General features: G+C 46.2%; 1 protein-coding gene across 2 annotated transcripts in view; it reads left to right on the plus strand.

The window, feature by feature from the left end:
• The window catches only part of LOC120957177 (uncharacterized), an 89,578-nt gene that overhangs the window by 25,418 nt on the left and 45,237 nt on the right, over nt 1-18,923 (plus strand). The gene's annotated exons all lie outside the window — the stretch shown is intronic.

Genomic DNA, 18,923 nt, shown 5'->3' on the forward strand with positions numbered 1-18,923 from the left:
CGACACTACGCTCACCGCCTCTAGTGGATGGTGTGTAGAGTGACTTTTCATTAGAACAAATCGTTCTGTTGAAGTGGAAATGGACATTTTCCATCTTCTGGTTTAAAGTTGTATATTTTAATGAAAATAAATTGATGTGACCTATTAAAGAAAAGTAAATGCATTCGGGAAAAAATCTTGTTTATCATTCCACTGCTTTAAAATGATCACTTTGCGCGAGTGTTTAGAGTGAAGCTTGTAAAGCTATTATTCAGTAAGATATTATTTAAAATCCTCAAGAAAACTACTTCAATTGGAATTCGAATGATTTCTTCTCATCCAAACGCAAAACTACCGATTGAAACGATTCTTACGCACCAATACAATGAGCAGAAATAGATTTGAAATATTTTGCCTCACCACCCCGGTATGTTTTTCTTCCAGCGAGCGTTAGCCAAGGCAAGGGCGGAGGGTGCAAAACATGCGTACATCTTGTTCGGTACACGTATTTTGTTTTGGCGCGTGGCAAAACTGTGAACAAACCACACAGCTCTGGCGATGTATGGTGTAGTAATCGAAGATTTAAAATAGTCTAGTTCAACCCACCCAAAACCCGGCCCGAAAGGGCCAAGAGCAGGGTCACTGGTGTGCAGCAGTGGCAGGCCGGCTGAACTCTGAACTTCAAACAATCGGTTCACCTTGGCGCCCGTCCCGCTCTAGTCTAGCGCGGCCCCACATCTCCGGAGCGAAACCAATCAGCACTAAAACAAAATCCAGCCGCGAGTTTAAAAATAGCAAAATACGCCGCAGCGTCCAAGGGAAAAGGAAAGAATTCGGCAAAAAGCGGTGCATACCGAGCACAACATCATGCCCGTTGGTGGCCACTTCCACCGAGATGCTGGACTGGAAAAAAGAATGAGACGGAATTGGCCAGAAGCAGGAGGGTACAAATATTTGGACGCTGTATTTGCCCGGCTTCATGTTTTCAATTTAAAATTAACTTTTAATTGCTATCAGCTAATGGCCGTGTTTATCAATACCTTTCGGTCGGAGAGGAGATGGGTGAGGGACTAGAAAAAAAGTAAACCATCTACAGTAGGAGTGGGAGAGAAAAATCCGAAACCTCAGTCTAATCTCTACCCATTAGACTTATTTTTTGCTCAAGACAGACCTTTTCTTCGACCTTGTGAGTGAAAGGAATGGAAGAAAATTGGGAAAGCATTTTTGGAAGGAAAACTAAGGCTATAATCCACCAAATGAAAACAAGCGTTTCTATTGGTTTCTACATGGAGGTTAGCAGAGAGCGAGAGAGAAAGCAGACATTTGGAATTTCACAAGAAAATTGGTTCCAGAGCGTACCGTCATCATCATCGCGATCATCAGTATCATCGCGATAAAGCTTAAACGTGGGGGGTGAGAGGGCGAGAAAACCTTACAGTGCACAAGATTTGAATCGCCGAGAAAAACCAGACACACTCAACAAGTCAATGCCGGGAACGCCTCCTCGGGTGGGTCAAGCGGCGTGTCTAAGCTTCCAGCAACTTATCCGTCCCCGAAAATCATCAACCGAACACGGCCGGCTTCCCGGCTTTGACCGGCCACGACCTTCCACGTGTTAGTGTGTGTAAATGTGTATGTGAATGTTTAACTTTTTAAGTGATGCGTTTAACCTCAACCGTTGTTCGTTGGTTTCCAGGGGAAGGGGGGAGAGAATATGTGAGGAAATTTTAGAGGGGCAACGAAAAACAACGCCAAGCTGACCGGAAAATGCCGTCCAATGATTCTTGCTCTCTCTCTCTCTCTCTCTCTCTCTCTCTCTCTCTATCTCTCTCTCTCTCTCTCTCTCTCTCTCTCTCTCGCACTTTCCCGTTCGCTTCACTCACAATCTCGGGTTTGTATCTGCGGCGCTTCGGACCGTCTGTTTCATTCAATAACTGACCGCACACGGTACGAGGGATCAGGATGGGACCCTCCTGCAGGACGGGAAGCGAACAAAAAAACCATTTGACATTTTCTCTCACTCACGACCGCCACTTAATCTTGTCCATCCATTTTGAGGTTTAGTTTGGTACGGTCATTTGAAGCTCGATGTAACGCCCCAACCACAACCAACATGTGTGTGTGTGTGTGTGCTCGCTGAACCGAGATCGGATTCCCGGATCAGATTTCAAAACCTTCGAACCGGCGTAACCGTACTGAAGGGAAAGAAGCAGAATGAATAACGTCTCCCCCGATGGGTTTTACGGTAGCACAATTAGTCAACGAACCCTGTCATTAGAGAGCGAGAGAGAGCGAAGCGACAAGCAGGAGACGATAGAGGAAGAGTACATTGGTCGTGATGGTCTTCATCCGGTTACGGTTTGAGTGATTGGTCATTGACAGCTGTTGGAGCAAGGAGCAAGCAATGCTGCAAATGGCGCCCGCTTTAGCGAGGGTGATGATACTTTCCTTTTGCCACATTTGCTCGGATTTGTTGCTCGGGTGATTGACGAAAGTGATGGATCTATTTAGTCGGCTTAGCACAGGGAGGCACTAATCCGTGAACCATTTATTGGTTTGCGCTGTTGTTTGATGGCGCACCGTCAGCGGGGTGCGAAATGAGATGACTTAGAGTTAATATAAGCTCATTATACGACGTGGTGGAACGTGAACGTGGATAGAAGACAGATGCAAATGGCAGTAAGATGACGGAATTATAGTTGAATGAACTGCGCTACCTCATGCGCATCGTGCTCATATCGAAGTAAGCTCCCACAATCAAACGCAAAACCACAAAATGTACCGACAGATTACTGACTGTGGAAAGGAGAAAGGAAAGAAAAAATGTACGAAAAACTCCAACAATCGGAACAGCAAAACTTCTAATGGAAGAATAGCAAAACTTATCGGAAAACTACCGAGAATACCCCGAACCGGCGGAGTCGTCCTTATCTTTGCAGCAAAAGTTTCTCAGTCCCCTTACCAATCCAGTCCCGTCTACTCTCTCTCTCTATCGGGAGGACACAGCGCGGTCGGAAACTGTCCGCAAACTTTACCGCGCTGTTCGTTACACTAAATTTCCTCCCGATTGTAGGTTAGGGCGGACTGGGCGTTGGAAAGTTACATGTCGTGTTGTACACACACACACATGAGGAAGATGGCAACATACACTTACTTAAATGGCATTTTATGTGTGTGCAGATGGCTGGGGACATCAAGAATGGAAGTTATAGGGGCTTTGCTCCAACTTCAACTCTTCACCGTACCCGGTGGCAGTAACTTTGCCATTGTAACTTCCTGATAAAAGGAAAGCAACAGGCGATTTCCCTCTCCATGCTCTACTCCCCACTCAGCTCCCTTTCTCTCTCACTGACCCAGAACGAAGTCAGGAAGGAGGCGAGGGATAAAAATGAAACTCAACCACCCACCTCCCTTCAAAAACCATGATCGAATAACTTTTCTGACCTTTCGGTTTCACCCATTCTGTTGACACAAGTGATTACGAGCGTCGATCTGTTATCATCGGCAGCAGTGTGTCGTTTCACAATCCAGCGTTCGACAAAAAGTTGAACCAAATGTTGCCACCGTCCTAGATTAGGCAAAGGTTTCGTTCCACCGAGCTACCGAGGATGAAACAAAAACACGTACTCACACACACACACACACAGACTCGTTAAAAAGGGAATTGGGTGTTTTGCTAATTCGTATTCTGCAAGTATCACCTCAGTTTGCACGTCTCAGTTTGCCACTTTGTAGCTCATTCTATGCACGCTCACCCAGCAGCAACTGCCGGCAAAAGCAACAGGGTAAGAAATTGAATCATGCGATGGTTTTCTCGACGACTTCTTACGGGGTACGCTTACCACCGGTTGCACTCACCGAAAAAAGGGGCCGTATCCCGATGCCACGTTCGGTCCCAATTTGCTTCGAACTCGATTTGATATTCATATCTCATTGGGTCTGTGTGTGTGTGTGTCTCGACCAATCGGAAGTGGGTAGCGTTTATGCCCGTCCGGGTCCGGGCTCCTTATTTCCGGTTGTTTGATGTCGAGAAAGAAAAATAACACTGTATCCGCACACGTTCGCTGCGCCGGGAGAGACACATACACACAGAATGCGATTCTCAAAACGAGTCTATGATGGGATCGTAAAACGGGCGAAACACGAGTAGTGCACAAGTGGTATAAAAATATGCAAATCATCACGTTTCGACGGGCTCCAGGAGGGGATGGAGAGAGAGAGAGAGGATGGAATTGAAAGCTATTCGAAAAACCATCGAGTGAAACCTCGTTGAGACGACGAAATGGCTATATCTTACACGTCGTCAAGTTTCGCCTACGCCCGACTTCCGACGACTCACTTCTTGGCGACTGGCGTTTTGGAGCGACCTCTTCCTTGAGGAGGAAGATATCATCCGGGTTGCACGTGCCCGTGTATGTTTCCTCCTTCGCGAAAAGGTGAAGCCACCTTTCAAAACATGTTCCGGGGGTGGCGTTATTTGTCGATGTGTGTCTTTCTAGCTTTCCTTACGTAGACTCCTGTAGCATGCTATGGGAGACATACAACGACCGCGTAGTAATCGGAAAACACATCAACATCGCCATCATCATCAACATCGTCGTTCGTCGTCATTGTGAGGTATCGGTTTGGTGGTACCGTTTATCGGTGGCTCGTTAGCGTGTGCGATCTCCCACCTTAAACGTGTATGTTCGTTGTGGTGCCATATTCTTCAGGAAGTTGTCTAGCGGTGATATGGATGTGAAATTGCGAAGATGCATCAACGGGAGAGCTCACCAACCGTACCTTATTGGCGAGGGTGTGTAATGGGTCGTGAAAAATTGGCTCCCGCGTCGGATGGCTTTGGCCGATAGATCAAGTGTGTTGTGTGTTGATTTTTGGGTCTGATGTTTGTCGAGTAAATGTGTTTGACGAGCGTATTAAAAGCGCACAACAACTTTAACACACTGGAGCTGTTGTTGTTTGTTGAAGCATTTGTTACCCACCGCTCTTAATGTAGGTCGCCGCCGGCGCTATTTGTTTTCATCTCCGATAAAACCTGTCATGTCAACGGCAAGAGTCGCCCATTCTTTGGTGCTGCACTTTTAAAATGATTTATACCTCCTACAGTTCATTAACCAATTCGCGTCTCGTGCAGTCAACAATAAAGATTTTTACGGTCATACTGCATCGCTGCACTGAAAAACACCAACACACCCGAGAGAGCGCAGGGAGTATGAAATTCATCATAAAACACGTCTCGAATGATTTATGTGCAAACGTAGTGTTTTGTAGAAGAAGAAAAAAAAAACAACCAACACACAGACACATACATCCAAACACGCGATCACGTGCCAGTCGCTCTACAAAACGACGTATGACTGACGATCGTGTGTCAAAACTACGAGCATTGTGTGCAGCAGCCGCGCGGTAGCCGCAAAAAAACACCCTCAATCGGTTCTTGCACTCGTAATCCCCCTCCTGGGAAGAGGCAGCCATGTCAGAATGGGTGGAATATTTGCATCATGCATTGAAAAATTCATGCCCCACACCCCATACAGCACATGCCTGCAGCACGGGCATCCGTAATCTCGTTACTTATGAAATAGCGTTTTCGCGTCCGTCGGTGAGATGTCAACCGTCAATCTGTTTAGCTTATTCTTCGGCAGCGAGCGGGATGAGGTCGTTGTGCCTGTGCCTTGCATAGTGTGTGTGTGTGGTGCACGCTAACGACCTCAATCGTTGCTGCTATTTTCGGTGTGTGTATGTGCTCACGCCGGTTTGTGATACGCTACGCTACAATTAGAGTATTCTCAATTCTTGGATTTGGAGTTGGAGAGATACAAAAAAAACCCTAGGCTCTTAACTTACACACCGGAATCAAGTTACTCAGCTGCACAGTGTGTCTTATCACAACGGGCACACAGCAGAAATAAAGCAACCGTTCCAGTGAGCGATAATCTAACTGACAGCGACAATGATCATCATTGCCAAAGCCGATTCACGATGGTGTCATAAATCCTGCAAACACATGTTCGCGGTAGCTCCCGCAGAAACGGATCCAACCGGGCCCGAACATAAACAACGGGCAGCTCGTTGAAACATCGTTTATTTGGCTATTAAATTGGGCCGTATTTTGCCAGTCAGTCGTTGCCATACACCACGACCCCGGAGGAGGTCCACCATGCCACCGTGACAACGCAAGGCGCAACGGAAATAGATTTCGCTGAGAGAAATGCAAGCAAGAACGAGAGAGAGATAGAGATCAACAACAACAATAAAAGACAAACCAAAACCTGACAGACGAGCGAGCGAGATGTCACCCACATGGGATAGAGGGAAATAGATAGAGGAAAAAGTCGTCACATCTAACATCTTCTTAATAAACAGTTAACGGAGCGCTAACAGACCATGAACGTCGACGACGACATTTGGAGCTCCATTTTTCCTTTCCCCTTGGCAAACGTAATCTACGGTTGGGGGGTGGGGGGGGTGGAACAAAGTTCGGCCCAACCGACTGACAACGGCAGCTTTACGACCTAATAACTTCCGCTTTTTTTATTTACCAAAGCGGTCAGTTCATCTTGTCCTGATAATGGCAAGCTCTTCTAGAGTAGGAGAGGCTCTGCTGATTTCTATGCTTCCTAGAACAAAATGATTGTCCTTAAAGAAGAACGAGGCCTATGCCTACCACCAAGGAGAACTGTTCGATTTCTTATCAAACACGTGCTCCCTTCTGGTCAGCTCGGGATGTGATGCGGCTAATCTGGAGCATGTCTACATCAAGCATTACGAACGCCCAAGAAACGTCCATCTTTCGGATGGTCTAACGTTATCACTTTCGGAACTTCACATGTGACTGTGACGCATCGCAGACCTTTTTACCCGAACTTTATTGGAACCCCATGAGCGTACGCGTATTCTTTCCAGTCCAGATTCGACTTATTGGATTTGTTATCCTTGCCGCCTTGGTCTGCCAAAACCCCCAAACACGCACGAGCGAACCAATCGAAACGGGCAGCACAGCCGTCAATCGGTATAGGCTTTTCGTCCTCTTCACCACGGTACCCTGCCGCCTGCCGGCAAAGCAAACAAGCGTGTCAGCGCAAAACGCACACAATGCCGAAACACACGATAATGATCAGGGACAACGGCTTCAGGCGGAGCTCCGATGACGTGACTACATGTTTATCCATCCAGTTGTTGGGCCATCCAACCCCCTCGGCGTCCCCAAATCGATGAGAGCATCACGATAGGGCCGCAACGATTACGACCGGGATAGTGTTGATGGAGGTCCATCGACGATTAGCATCATCATTCCGAGGACACACAGCGACAGTGGCGAGTGCGGGGAGAACCATTCTGTGAGACACAATTTCAATTTGCCGCATTGGATAAATTCGTTTCGTCAAACTTTTGTTCAAAATTCTGGGGTTGTTTTCGGAGCGTGTTTTTTTCTCATCGCTTTGTAGGAGCACGTTTTAAGAGCCCTCGAAGCGATGAGACTGCCCTCCGGCAGCAACAAGCTGACATGGGGAGGCTGTCCCTTGCCGACCACCTCCCGATTGCCGGACTAATGGATGGCAATATTTTTGCTGATGTTTCCGTCCGATCGTTTCGATGACGATGGGTTAGGCTCGCAAAGAGGAAGCTTGGCAGTGCTCTTGAGCATGGATTGCTCGAGGGAGCTGTTTCGAAATGGCAGATAACGCTAAAGAGGGCCATTTGTGAATGGTTTTTGTGTCAGTTTTAGATCCCTTCTAAATATCCTTAGGTTCATGGGCCGGGTTTGGGTGTATTTTTGAAGGAGTATTGAAGGCACGCATGATAAAGCGTTTCCCCGAACTATCCTTTCTTTTGATAGTGAATAATGTTATTTTAGTTTCAGTGTTTGCTTATCCAACAAAAAAAGAAGCTCCGAGCCTGTTACGCTTGCGTACGCACCAGTAACGCCTAAATGTATGCATTGTGCACAGGTGCGCTAGCTATTAGTCGTTCCAGCGCTTAAAAATACTATCACCTTTCAGCGTGCAGTGACAGATGGTATTCCGAAACACGGTTACCTTCTTCACATCCCAGCGACAGAGCATACCGGGAAACCGGGATTAAACACCAGATGGAGAACGAGTTTCCGTGCAAACACACAAGCATCCAAACACAACACACATACACACATACAAACAAAAAACGCACCTGTTTTCCCTCACCATGCGCCAGATTGATCGATACCATACTCCAAAATACATCGACCGAAAAGCAATCTCAATTGGTCGAGGGTCGCGTATTTTACTAACCCTACCGACGACGGTGGAATGTGTGCGAGTGTGTGCCAAAGCCGACCTCTGCCGGCACTGCCAAACCATTGCCAAACCGAACAATAAACTACACACACTCACACACACACAGACACATGGGCCCGACCATGATTGGAATTTATGTCCTGCATCTACTATTACTCCCGTCCCCGAGCACACTGTGCGTTCTTTCGTTCGGGCGCGGAAATAGTCGCTAAAGTCGCGCCGTACATTTCACACACCCACACATACACACACACAGAGGAAAGCAAGGTTCGGATTATGTTATTGTTATTTACCACCCACAATGGGCCGGTTGTCTTAACCTCCCTGTGCCACGGATCGCGCGGAATCAAATATTTTTACCCATGTTTACAGTAAAATTGGCGCACGTTCTGAAGTTTGGAAAATTTATGGACCACGATTAATGACATTTCCAACCCCGGGGTGGTGGTGGAAGAATGGGTGATGGTGGAGTGGAGTTACATTTTCCTACCATTTTCTTCCACCGTCTTTCGAGCGTAACGTGTGTGTTTAGCTCTCGTAAAGTCACCAGCATCAGTCACCAACAGAAGTCAACAGAAGCAGAGCGATTGATTGTGAAAATTGGAAAACTATTGACGTTTCCACAGCCAGACAATCGCTGCGCTACTGTTTCCGATTGAGAAGAAGGAGACCAGAATGAATCTGATGCGAGAACGATGCGTCTATCTCGCTGTAACTATGGTGAGAAGCTTCGACAGCTGGACATGGTGCCTAGTAACCGGGACCGTTTACGTACGGTCTTGCTCGTGGATGATGGATCGTTGCTCCACATCCATGATGATGGAAAGCTGTGCTGATGAAGATTGGTAGACCGGTGTCCGATAGGGGGGAAGAAGAAGGACGGTAACCGTTTTAGATTCGGGGCCACTGGTGTCAGCACGATGATGAGGCACATTATGACCATCGATTTACGATCATCACATCACCGCACGATGATTCACGGTCCCCCGGTGGGACGGCCGGTGTTAATCGTCATTCCATTGGTCCGAATCATCATCGCTCGCCTCGAACCATGAAGGTGTTAACTATCTGATTGTCGCTCGTTTGTATCGGTTTTATTTACACCAATTACAGTCGACCAGAAGTTAACCTCGTTGCATGATGTTTATTGCATCACTAATGCGGATTTAACACACTTTTACAATCGTGTACGAACAAGACGATTATGCTAAAAACGCCATCCGAAAAGATTGTAGGATTTTCGCCTAAAGCATGCACAAGCAACCGACAAATATGATTTTATGCAAATAAGGATAATCACCTTACGCTTAGCGTGTGCGAGTAGATACGAAGAAAATCGTTCAAGATTAAAATGAGATTGTGGCGTCACCATAATCCATAGACAAATCGGTAGAAAGCTTGGAAGGTATACTGTATGGCGGCTTTGGAAACAACCTTAATCCGGGAAGCTTTACTTCAAAAGTACCTAACGAACACGATAAATGTGATTAAGACGATGAGATATACCGTTAAATCTACATCGCTCTGAGTGGATATTTGCACCAATTTATTTACTATTATTACATTTAGCTTTTATACCTTTTGCCCCTTTTTACCATTACATCTATCCGCTTGACCTATATAACGCTACGTTTATATATCTACCCGCTTGCGATCGAAAATCATTTATCATTCGGTAAACTAATCGCTTTCACCGATTTAACAATTATGTTTTCTTTTGCTCCATTTTGCTGTAACAGACACAAACACACGATATTCGCCAACGGCAATGGATAACACACAAAAACACCCCAATCGAAATTGCTAACCGATTCGATCGAGGAACTACGAGCGCAGCGGGTGATTCTGTGGGTGTGGGTTGCATTCTGGGAGTGTAAACGGCCACCGTTTGGCAAATGTTTAAACCACACACACACACACACACACACACACACACACACACACACACACACACACACACACACACACACACACACACACACACACACACACACACACACACACACACACACACACACACACACACACACACACACACACACACACACACACACACACACACACACACACAACCCCGCTCGCGTGAAGAATGGTAGAGAAAAAGGACAAGAAATCCGCCCCTCATCCTCCTTCGGCGAAGAGAGATAACAACCGCCGGGTTGAAGTGAAGTGGAAACCGGGCGGGCACGCGGGAGTAAAATATGATCTGTCAAAACAAATGCTATTTTTAAGACGAGATTTATTTTTCCCACTCGGTAGTTTATCTAGCGAAAGATTGAACTGCTACCGTGTGGCTGCACCATCATCATCATCATGAATGGCGGTAATAGTAAGCAGCAGCAGCAGCACCGCGCAGCATCATCCTCGATCGGCTGATCGGCGTCTGGGGCTCGCAGTTGCCCCTCGCGGCAACACATTACAGTGATGATGCAGCGTCATTGATTAAAAGTAGCATCAGCATCGGCAAGACAGTCGGTTCATCATCATCAGAAGTGTCTGGTACCTTGCATGCCCGAAACCACGATGCAGACACACGGAACCGAATAATCTCCCAGGTGGCGGTCGAATTGGAAGCAAACGGGAACTTTAATGTGATTGGAAAAACCACCGTGCGAGTGTGTTTTGCCGTGTCATCGAAGATTTCAGAAAACCATACCAGCTCGGTTCTCGCCCCAAACAGAGTGAATTGAATGGTTCGTGATCATGGTACTTCTTTTCCGAGTGCGACCTTTACCTTTTGGGTCACGTACGGTATGGATGCCCCCTTTGCGAAGTGCTCGGATCGTTTGTTACAAAACGAGTGCTTCGTGGTGGACAATCGCATTCCAGGGCAGCAGAGGGAACGGCAGGGTAAGGCAAGTGACAGATAACAAACGATCGACCATCGTCGTTGGCAGTGAACGTGCCCGGAAGTGAATGTATTCCCCGTTTGTACGTGAATTGCATTTTCGGTAAGGAAAATCTGTTTTCCATTGCTTTTCTACTTCATCCACCTTTTTTTCTTGCCGCAAAACGTTTTGTGGGAATTGGACAATAGGAATGGCAAACAACATATTTATTCACCTTCCTTCCGCCCTTTTTTGTTCGTTCGCTTGCTTGCATTCCTTTATCACATTTTTTCCCCAATTCCCTCGAGCAAGATGGCAAAAGAGGCAAGTGATTTTTGGATTTCAATTTCCAATTTTTGCTCCCAGTCAGCGCCGTAGGCGACACGATTCCCACGGCAAGACGTCCAACATATTGGTCCCGTGAGACACACACGTTCCAACCAGCCGTGTCCGCCATGCGGGAAGAGAGCTGGCGGATCGAAAACTTCTCCGTATTACACGCTCAATTAAATATGACATGATACGGTCACTGTGCTGTGCCTTTCCCGGCTTGAAGTGTGCTATTCAGCCCTCACTAACTTGGAATGCCATGCCGAAATATGGTGCATAAACGAACACGAATGCCTGAAATGTTTCAGGCACGCTTTGGGAAGTGTGAAGAGAGAAGTTAGGTTAACGAAGTTTTTTTTCCTTCCAGTTGTTGGTGGTTCTTTTGCGCTAGAAATGCGCCCCAGACACATTCCAAGCTTGCTGCTTTATGCGGACCATCATCAAATCCGAAATGTTCAACTTCTCAATCGAGCATGATGATGATAACAGAAGGTCTAATCGTTTATCGAAATAGATTCCGAGTACGAGTTGGTCTGTAACTTTGTCTGAGCAACCGTTTCTACGTTCGGCTGCCTTTAATACCTCCGTAAGGAGTCACAAACTTCCAAACGGTGACGAATAAAGTACCATTTTTATAGCAAATGTGAAAGTTTCACCCAAAATGGGACTTGACTTCTCGCTCCAAACGAACTGCCCCTTCCAAAACTCAACTCCCCTCTACTCGGCCGTATGAATCATGCCGCACTTATAGAGCATACGTTTGTCGGACGGGTAAGATATATGTTATTTCCCTTCCAGAAATGGGCTATCTATCGATGAACGAAAATACCACCCGACTGTGCGTTGACGAGTTAGCAGCATGAGGGAGAACAAACACCTTTGGCTCTGTTCCGAAGTGGCAGTCGGTTATAAATATTCCACAATGTCCGGAGGTGCTGGCTGTATTTTTCGGCCCATTTTACGTTCCCCGGGTTTTTCTTTATTATTCATTTTGGATCCACATCCAAACGACCCGTCGGTGATGTTTTTGTTGACCCATCTGGCAAAATGGCAATAGAGGCTTAATGGATGTGGCTCTGGCGGGCCGGTTATCCCCAAGGGGACGACGTTCCATTTCAACCTTTCTACGGTAAATCTTCAAACTACCCCTTCTTTTCCGATGGGTCAAAGCTCTCAATGTTTGGCGTCGTAAAAACGGTTTAGAGTTCGCCCGTTTGTGTCTGTGTGTGCGAGTTGGGGAATTGATACGGAAATAAAGTTCTCGAAAGCAGGAAAGTATTGACACTTCTATCTGTCTGGAGATTGTGCTTCTTGTTGGAGTAGTTTTTGAAGGACATTTCAACTCGTCCGAATGCACTTTTCCACTGGACACTGTGTTTGTATGCGTTGCTTTCGATGATTCTTTCTCCAATCGATGCGCATTTCAAATGTGAGCGTCTTTTGAGTGGGTAAACAAATGTTATAGGCGAGTGTTAGGAGTTTTGAAATGTTATTTTACAAAAAGAAACTGAATGCTTACAACATATTTCAGTTGTTCAATTTCATATTAAAGTTAGAGCATGTTAAAATGCTTTCAAAATATTAGTTTCGAATAGTCTTAAAGCGCAGCTCCAACGTCACAAACCTCCATGGAAACCTTCAACATATATCCAATCGAAATCTCCAACCTTGGCCACAAGTACACTCGTGGGCTAGTAAAACAATCGCAAGAACAACGGCTTACCAGAGAACTCGTACAAGGGTGCTCTACAAGATAAAGCACATCATTACGTCAAGATTCACTCAGTATCTCACTACCATTGCCGTCATTGAGACCAGATTTTCATGCCCGGACATCGGCTAGCCCGGATCGTTGCTGCTGGGCGACAGCAAACAAAAGAGCATGTCATGTCGGCTACAAGAAGCCACGTCCATCCCGTGGATGGGCGGAGGACATTCCATTAAAGCGCATTCTGCACGGAATAGGGATGTGTTGTTTTTTCTGCTGGTTTTGCTCACGCTCTCTGTCTCCACAACGCTTCTCTCTCTCTTCCTACATGCTAGTCCACTCCCGCCGGAGCTACATTTCGAACACCGGAGTGTCCTTGTCGGCGTCCTTGTCTATTGTACCGTGTACCACTGCAAGGGATGTACTTAAACGTCAGCTAATGAGCTGCCGGATCGTAAGTTGCTCTACCGTATCACTGGGCACAAGCCGTTCGGACGTACGGCACTTCGGGGTGGATGGTTTGGTTTTTTTGGGGTTAGTAATCTTCCGGCTTTTCGCTATCTGGGCACGTATAAGTGTCCACTACACATAATGGGTTTACTGCTGAAGGCGATTCTAATGCGTTTACTGGTTTTGTAATAAAAGGGTTATAGATAACTGCCTTTATAGATATCAGTAGAACAAATCAAGCAATTTAAGTTTTAAAAACAATTAAGTTCATGTTATCTTAAAAATGTGTGTGTAAAGGAAGAGATTCTGTTTTTGCGAATCACAACTGAATGCCTGTGCTTTTCTATTCTATTTGAACTACAGTATATTCTCTGAGGATTTACCAATACCTTAAATTCATGGACCTGTTTCACTAAGATAATGCCTCTGTGTGATATTTTCTGTAACCAAAACGAACAATGAACTCTATCGAGAAAAATATGTTTTTGGTATATCCAAACTGTTGTCTTTATAACTGGCCTGCCGATTCCAGGTAGTAACGATACGACACAGATGCTATGATGTCCTTGCTATGCGTGTGCTTGTCATCATAATACGGGCAGATTGTCCGGACATTTTCCGATCGGATATCCCGAGCAAGTTTTTCCTGCTTTCTGAGAACACCCTGCAGCCTTCCATCATGAGTATTCAGCACTCTATTATGGTCATGCATAGTAATGCGTTCTGCGTTATGTTCCATTTTTGTTGAGTTATTATACCTCTCTACATATCTTCGTAAATCTTGTTCCAACTCCAACTCTGCGTCTTCATTACTCTAATGTTAGTAAAACTATTCAGCTGGCTCAAAATAAACTCATCTCCATTATGCAAACAACTATTAGACCCTCTACAATCCACGCTCGTTACAAAGGAACATGGAAAAATCCGCCAGCTGTGGCTGTGAAAACTTTCCCACTGCGCTAGGACGCTTTGTTGCCTATTCCGTGGTTTCGCACCCTATTCCAAACTGCTTATCTTGCTTCAACACAAGCTCTATCAGTTTTGGGGAAGTTTCACTATTCAATTGCCCTAAACGAAGGATGCGGATTAAATGCACTTGGCAAACTACATTTGCATCTTTGCGATATAATCCTCTGCAGACTCCTCTGGACTTCGCGATTTTGTGCCGGGAAGAATGCTCTCGAATGTCCTCACAAGTTGAACAGCTCGGAATCTGCTTAGTGTCATTACTAACACCTAGCTTTTAACCCTTTCTTTCAACTGGAACCCAACATTCCAAAGGCAATTCAACATCTCGTTGAAAAACTTCTAACAAGAAAACTTCAAGGCCGGTTTTTAGTGATTTAGTGATACTTTAGGGACATTAACTATCTCATTCCCGTTTTCGAGCTCATCCCAAACTTATGGCACACTCCGTATCCTTGCTCGAGAGTGATTTATGCCACTCCATTTGCCGTTTTCAATTTGCCACCATTTCAATTTGTACCACTCGGCAGCTGACACAGATCCGCTTGACCCCCTTTCTTTTCGCAGACAAAACTGTAGTGACAAAAAAAAATCGCTCGCTCCCTTCCTTTGCCACGCACAAGAAAGTAACGCACACAGTTTCGACTCGAGTGACTCTTTCTCTTCAGGACCTTTGATAGTCACCCCGAAGCGGTTTTGGCACGGGACACGAGATGCGTAAAAGTACCTAAGAGGACACGCTTGTCGCACGCTGCTTTAGATCTTACCATCAGATTCGCTTATCTGTGACTCGTCGTTGCCTCACTCAAACCGGCAGCTCGTTTCGGCAATCTCATCTGTCAGCTTGCACCCCCTGCAAGACATGGAGCGCGGTGTGGCAGGCCCGAGCTAGGAGCAAAGTGAGGCGGAGTCATAAAAAATCGTATGTTTCAGTTAGTTAAACTTTATGGCTACGCAGGGAGTGAATATTAAAGTTTATGGTGCTCGGTTTTGTTTACAAGAAGATCCCATTTCCCGCGAAAGTTGAGCATGAAGGGAAATGTGTGTTGTGTGCGCGCCATGAAGCATTGCCAAGCACTGCCGGTGTACGGGATGGACGACTGTGGGGTCGTCGGAACGTCGGTGTGGGCCATTGAAATGCAAGGCCAAGGTAGACTGGTGAGTGGTTTCAAGGGAAACGGTCTTGCTGTGTGCTATGTGCGGAGTGATTTTCTCACTTTCGTTCAAATGAACTTGGCTAATGTTATTCGCTCTATCAGGTTCTTTCGCAAGATTTCCATGTACGCATGTGAATAATGAAATTAGCTTGTAAAATGATGATTAATTTACAAGCATTGTTCATCAGTACTACGGATATAACAGCAGAACTATCTGCTAGTCTTCCCAAAAGACTGACACTGTTCAAAAAAGTTGTTTTATACGTACTAAAATCGATGCCTTAATCATGATCTAACCGCTTTTCTGCAACGACTACAATTCAATGGAAGCTTAATAGCTGCCAATTAATAATTTCTCATAAACTTCATTTTCAGCAAGAATGCCAATGATCATAATTTTGCATCCATCGCTGCCATCAATACGGTTTGCAAAGAAACCACAGTCTAACTTTCATTTACTTCCCCTTCAACATCCTCTCATCCTTCAGCCGGCAAATCAGCCTAACGCAAATGGTCAGAAGTTATTTGTTATTGATTTTTTGCTTTATTTCATTGCTTGCTGAGTTCTGCTTACCCCAGCAGCTACGGCTTCTCTTTGCCCAAACCGCACCAGACCGTTCCGAATAAAGAATCGCCGGCCAGCGGGGTTACGGTTTATCATTTTGATCGAAACGAATCACAAATCATTTGCAGCAAGGTTCGGGTTTCGATGGCTGTAGTCCACGAAGTGGGAAGATCGAAACGAGCCTAACGCGTAGCGAAACTCAAACCACAAGTCTAACCAATACGAGTACAACTTGCCGTACTTTAAGCATTCGCTTTTCATCCTACCCACCCAAATCCAAACCGTACTCGGTGGGACAACTTTTATTTTGTAATCTGCAAAACCAACCAATTATCGTGAACCATTTGTTGCTCTGCTCGTGATGGTGCTGGTGGTCGCGAAACGGGCATATTTGTTGCTTCACTGCTAAAAGCCACCGTAACTCACCGGGGTTTGAAATGAAAAGGTTAGGCGGCACTAACCTTACGCGGCAGCACCAGGAACACAACCGGGTCAATAATTTTTCTCTTCCCCGGAGTTCATGTTTAGTTTAAGCGAACGCCAGCCATTGCTGCTTTGTGCATGTCGATCAACATAAAGCCACCACACCACTGCAGGTGGTCCCCCTGTGACGGTACTGAATTTCGTGGCTTGAGCACCTTGTGCTTCTTCTGTGTGTGTGTGGATTAGAGAGCGAGCCGCTCCTCGGAATCTCGGGAAGGTGCGCTACAAAAGCCTCGCTAGCCTCTTGCTTCCGGGCAACTCGTTTACCTCGGCGGACGAAGATAAGGAGCGAAGGCAAAGTTGGCAAATTGAATATTATAAATTTCACCTGCAGCCGTTTCCGTGCGAGACACGGGCCCCAGCCGCTGAACACACGGGCGCGCGCGTGTGCTGCTGCAAAGCGGTGGAATGGAAAGAAATTAAATTTACTTTGGCGTTATTGATTTTCGGGAATTTAATTAATTGCTCACTTACGAAAGTTGTGGTAGGAGAGTTGTCTTGCGCGGTTCCCTCCAATCCAACAGGAATTTTACTGAGAAAATAAAGTAAAAGCAAACACCATGATTGGTATCGTTGCCGGAAACAACATTTAAAAAATAACAAGCTCTTCGGGTCTTTTAACGCTCGCGCGGGAGCCCGGAAGTTGTTGGCTGACACTCGAAAAGGTTATGTCACAATGTCAAATGACTGACATTCGTCTGAGAGGCCTGAGGGACTAGCAGACCGACATCTTCGCATCTCTGGAGAAGCAAGCAGCAGGCAAGGGGTAATTAATATCACCGTAAATTACACCGATCCACACGAGGGCTCTTGATGTGTGGCGTCGTATGAGCGTCAGTTCGGCGACCGAAGAACCGCGCCAGGGAATTCCCTTGAAAACTTGCCGTTGTACCGTTCAGGATCGATCCATTCAGAGATCGGTGCCCCTTCGCTTCGGGTGCTCTTTTTTTTTGGTGAGCGCGTAGGTGATATTGACATTTTTTGCTCGCCCACCACCCAAACCGAGCGCCAATGTGCTGTTGGAGAACTTCTGACGGAGTACTAAAGCTTCCGATGGTGAAGGGATTGCCGTTTGATGTGGGTAAAAGTCGTTAAATAAACTGTCAGTTTCTATGCGTCCTTTGCGGGCGGTGAGGCTCGTTCTCCCTCTCGCACCGTGTCACGTCATGAGATTAATCGATTTTGTGCCGTGATTATGAGCTATCTCCCTGCTCAAGTGGTGGGGCTCTTGTTCGGATCGTACAGCGCACAAAAGGATCAAGACACCACGCTCCCTTCCAAGGTCCCCGGTATCGATTGGTGCAAGTAGTGGGGCCTTGCGAACAACAACAACGAGCGAAATCCTTCCAGAGTGTATCCAAGTGGCTCGTTTGCCATCGCTAGCGAGCTAACCTTTCTAACCCGAGGGCAATTCTTTACACCCGAATCCCGGATCGTGTAGCTCCCCCGTGCTCGTGCAGCAGTGAATGGAGCTTTATCTTACCGGAGGCAGACTCCGGGACTGGGACAGGTATATCGGGTTTCAGAAGTAAAGTAAAGAACGAAGGGAGAAACTTCTCCTGTCGGAAGCAAAACCATGGTTAGCTATTTTTGTGCTACTTTTTATTAGATTGAAACATTTTCTGCTGAGAGAAATTTCGTTACACTTTTCATGCAGAGCAAAAACAAGCTCTGACAAATCTGTTTCCTTTCACCTCGAACACGAATCGTGCATGAAGCGCAGATGATTTTTCGTTATTGATTTTTCCCCCCATTCGAATAAAACGGGTACTTACCGTCGGAAGCTCGCACGCTTTTCCGATGAAAGGTAACACGGAAGCGTTATGGTGCAAAAGGTGATTTCTGATGGTAATGGTGTGGGTGTATGAGTGGGGAGAGCAGGAATTATGGCCACTCGTTTCTCAACTTTGCTCGATTCGGTCATTCGCTTGACCGTTGGAGAAATTCCCCAAAGCAAAGGGGGGGGGGGGGGGGAAACACGCTGCTGTTGACACGACCGAAGGGGAAGGGTTTATTTGGTCAAATGTGTTTACCCCTTACCCTCGCCCTCACAATTTCCCAGCTCAATTCTTCCGATCGAAAGCTTTTCTCTCGGGCAAGTTCCCCACTATCGCTTTTTTCCGTTCGTTTCCGTTTGTTGTCTTCCTCCACCCCGGACAAAAAAAAGGTTAGCTCCCTTAC

Source organism: Anopheles coluzzii, chromosome 3, assembly GCF_943734685.1.
Source record: "Anopheles coluzzii chromosome 3, AcolN3, whole genome shotgun sequence".
Taxonomy (NCBI): domain Eukaryota; kingdom Metazoa; phylum Arthropoda; class Insecta; order Diptera; family Culicidae; genus Anopheles; species Anopheles coluzzii.